General features: G+C 36.2%; 1 non-coding gene across 1 annotated transcript; it reads left to right on the forward strand.

Annotated features, from left to right (window-relative positions):
* The first annotated feature begins 3,257 nt into the window (after positions 1-3,257).
* On the forward strand, positions 3,258-3,365 carry LOC132168292 (small nucleolar RNA R71). Its single transcript, XR_009438810.1, has one exon. It is a non-coding gene; the product is annotated as a small nucleolar RNA R71 (small nucleolar RNA).
* The last annotated feature ends 1,227 nt before the right edge of the window (positions 3,366-4,592 follow it).

Genomic DNA, 4,592 nt, shown 5'->3' on the forward strand with positions numbered 1-4,592 from the left:
AAGAAAGAACCGAAAGGTAGCCTTCGATTCCTCTCCCCACAGTTGTGTCTTTTCCCAGCTTCTTTATTGGTCTATTTATAGGGCTTTAGAAGTCCTTGTTACACTAGTAAACCTAGGAAATTCGTAGGGTTTTATTCCTATTACAAGTGGGAGTTGGAAAATCCTAAAATGGAAATACTAGCACTCTGGCCGCACTCTTGATGTGTCACCTGCGCATGGGTGCGATCGATCGCACCAGTGTGCGCTCGATCGCACATGGCCGCTTTATGCTTTGTCTTATCTAGTAGTGCGCTTGATCGCACTGTCAAGGGCTCCAACTTTTCCCATTTTCTCTCTTTGAGCCCAAATCTTCCAGATTTACTTCATTTTCTTCCAAAAGCCTACAAAAAACAAGGAAAACACAAAAAGGAACTAAAATGGCATGAATTAACTAAAACTAAAGGATTAAAACATGTAAGTTAAGAGCTAAAAATATGAAAATTTTAGCACTTAACACATCCCCAAACTTACATATTGCTAGTCCCTTATGAACACAAAACTAAAAACGAAATGAAAAACAGAAAACAAAAAGATAAATCCATCTGTCGTTGGATGTACGATTGCATTTAGCGTATGCAACAAGCCTTTTAAACCCCTAGGAATTCCCAGTGAAGTCTCGTGAGGGTTTTCTGGAAATGTTACCTAGAAACATCATTCACAGTTCATGTTATTCCAAAAGTTAAAGCATCACTTCAAGATCATGATTTTCATTCATTAACAACTTAAAAAGATGAACCCCATGTTCACAATGAATTGGAATCTCAAAGTGCAATTACTTACAAAGGACATGTTAAAACATCACAAATTTGAAAACAATGTAAGATGAACTAGCACAAAATTATGAGGCTTCTAAATCTTTCCAATGTGCAATGTCTCCATATCTCAAATTTCACTGAGATCCCAATTAGAATGAACAACAATGGCATATTTCTTTTCTTTGTTTCTCTCTTTTTTCTTTTATTTTTTGTTATTATTATTATTTTTTTTAAAAAAAAAATTTTAGTCAGGTTGTGCAATGTTTGGTTCCCTTAAGCTTTCTAATTGACCCATGTAGTGAGTGTTACGTCAATGACTCTCAAACTAGATGGTTTTAGGCCATTAGGTATAGAGATACCCCTAAGGACCAACTAACTCGGGTCAAAAAGGCTACAAAACCAAACTAACCATGACATCAATCAAATAAAAAATTTTCACCTTTTGATGTGAACACTCAATGCTTTGAGGCAAGAAGTCCAGTTACTCAGTGAAAAGCTTATCAATGATCATTTATTTATATATTTTTTTTATTTTTTTTATTTATCACACACACATATATTTATATGCCAAAGTATCCATCTAATAAATCATCCAGTTTCACCCAAGACATAAAAACATACACATCAGACTTTCATGTCATACCCCACAAATTGTGTGCTAATGTGCTTGTGTAAGATTAGATCAAACATGTGAATTCTCAACTGTCCTATGCAAGTAACCAAACTGAGAAACTCAATTATCAGATCATGTCCTCAAGATTTTAAGCTCACCAATGAAATCAAATGACAATTCTTAAGATCAACCAAAATTTTAAAGCAAACATGAACATGCATAATTTTTTTTTTCTTTTCACAAACAACAAAAATAAAATAAATCTGGGAATTTTTTTTTTTTCATAAACAATAAAAATAAAAACAAAATACAACTAGGACAAAGTGTGTGTCAAGTGTCTCCCATACCCCCAAACTAAAATTACACATTGTCCCCAATGTGTCTATAACATGGAAAAAATTTACCCGGGAGATGGAACTGTTTGGAATAGTATGGCTCATAGCACATCCCCAAACTTGAATTGAAGCACACTTGTCCTTGCAAAACACTAAAGTAACAAAGGAAAACAAAAACAAAATAAAAAATAAAAAATAAAAACAAAATAAAAAGATATGCTGTGGAGTACCTCCCATGAGTGCTAAGTTTAACGTCTTCAGCCAGATTGTGGCACTTTAAACTTGAAGCTCCAGTCTTTTCTTCTCTTGCACCAAAGGGAATGAATCTTTTCTGTTGCAAGATGCTTCCGAGTGTTTCTAGATCGGGGAGGACCACTTTGAGTTTTCTCCAACAGTTTCTCATCCGGGAGGGAATCATGAATTGGATAATACTCAAGGAAGTCCTCTATCTTGATGTCCTCAATTTGCTTATCACATAGCCCTAGCAGACTTCTCTCTTGGATTCTTAGTAATTCGGGAATAGGAGCTGATGTTGAAGAAGTCTCAGTGCTCTCTTTCTTTTCCCGATGTAGCTCCTCTAGAACCTCAGTTTGCTTATCCTCATCTTCTACCTTGTTGTTCTTAGGTGTGGAATCCAATAAGGCCTCAGCTTGCTCACATATCATGTCAAGGTCCAGATGAAATTCATATTGAGTAAAGTGCTCTTCCAATGGATCCTCCAAACTTGGCTCACTAAACATCTCAGCTGAGGAACTTGTCAAGATCCAAGTCAAACTCAAATTGATCAAAAATCTCATTCAATGGATCCTCAAGATTTGGCTCATTAGAAGTCTCAGCATACTCAAGTAGCTTGTAGAGGTCAAGGTCACCTCTAAATTCATCAAAGCACTCTCCCAAACGGTCCCAAAGACTTGGCTCACACAAAATTTCCTCAACAATTTCTTCATTCCCAGGTGTGGTGGTTGTTTGCTCATGATAATAAGTGCACTCGTCTTTCATGTACTTTCCATAAGGAGTGGTCACCGATTGACTTTGGCACTTTCTTCTTCTTGGTATTGTTGAGGCCAATCGATTGGAGATGGCTCCTCTTCATGATAATGTTGAGACCAATTGATGAGAGATGTCTCCTGATCTGCAATTGAAAACATGAGACAAGTCTTAGTGGTGTGGTCAATATGGGAACATATGGCATATACCTCGACTTGTGTAACTTGTTGAACAGGAGCATTGCTATGATTAGTCATAGCTTTCACGAGCATGTCCAGCTTTTTCTCTATGGCAGCCATTTGAGCCTAACTTCCACCATTGGTGCTCTCTTCATTTATGCCTTTTCCTTTGAATCCTTGTCTCCCTTTAGATGGGAATTGCTAGAAGTGCTCACTCAATGTCTCAAAGAGCTCCATGGTTTCCTCGCTACTTTTCTCTATCAACATGCTACCACAAGCTAAATCTACAAGACTCTTGTTAGGATCATTTAAACCCTTATAGAATGTCAGTACCTAGTCGTCTTGAGATATATTGTGATGAGGGCATCTGAGAAGTAGTTCTTTAAAGTGTTCCCATGCCTCGAAGAAAGGGTCTCCGTCTTTTTATTGGAAAGTCAGAATTTCCCTTCTCAATTGCCTTGTCTTGTGGGCTAGGAAAAACTTCTTTAAGAACTTTGTGGCCATCTCATCCCAAGTATGAATAGAATTTGCGGCCAAAGAATTGTACCATCTCTTAGCATTATCTTTTAAAGAAAAAGGAAAGAGGATTAACCTGATTTCTTCTAGAGTTAAACCTTGAACATTCTGAGTCCTACGGAGATCACAGAATTCTTGAATATGCCAATATGGGTTCTCTATAGGTGTGCCTTTATAGTGTGGACTCATATTGAGCAACAGAGATAAATCGTAACTGCTCTGCACAATGGGCTGAAAATTAATGCATGATGGTTGGTTGAGGATCAAGGGACTGAATGAACTTTTCAAAGGTCTTCGCACCGGAGGTGTATTGTTTCTCAACATGAATGAAACAAAAAGAAAATTAAATAACAAAATAAAAATCAAATAAATAAATCAGATCTGTAATTAGTGTAGTAATTGTGCTGCTCTCTGGATATGCGATCGATCGCACCATAAGGTGCGCTCGACCGCATTGGTGAGCTCAATCGCCCTGGTTAGGCACTCGAGCGCACCTCCAAAAGCAAAACAAGAACTGCGGGCAAAATAGAAAAACAGAAAAATTTAAAACAAAAATAAATTAAAGGAAAAACCAAAATTGAAAATTGAAAACCAGAATAACATAACTAAAGGAAATTATTTCTAAACAAAATTTGTCACAATCCCGGCAACAGTGTCAAAAACTTGTTGTCACAATTACCTACCTAAGTTAATAGGCAAATAATTGGATGTTTTACCTGCAAGTGCACAAGGTCAACATAGTAGTTATTGTGGAAATTTATTTAACTCGCAAGTGCATGAATCAATTGTATTTAATGGATTGCAAGTGCAAGGTCGAACCCACAGGGAATTGTATTCTTGAAAGCAATTTTGAATCTAAATTAATTAAACCCTAATCTAGTTCCAAATTTTTGAGAGAATTTTTTGTTTGAATGAAAAAGCAAAAGCATGAGCAATTTAAAGTGATTAAAATCTTATGACAAAGCACTAAGGTTTCGGAATCCGCACTCACAAATTCATAACAACATAATTTCATGATCTATAATATTCCCCAAAGTTCTCACATATAAATCATAAGTTTGTTTTACTATTGCTTCAAAGAATTAATCAAAAGATCCCATGTATCCATTCATAACCCAAATCACAAAAGAAATCCAATATTTGATCAAATCATTAACTGTATCCGTAA

The sequence above is a fragment of the Corylus avellana genome, chromosome 2 (genome assembly GCF_965113065.1).
Source record: "Corylus avellana chromosome 2, dhCorAvel1.hap1.2, whole genome shotgun sequence".
NCBI classification, from domain to species: Eukaryota; Viridiplantae; Streptophyta; class Magnoliopsida; order Fagales; family Betulaceae; genus Corylus; species Corylus avellana.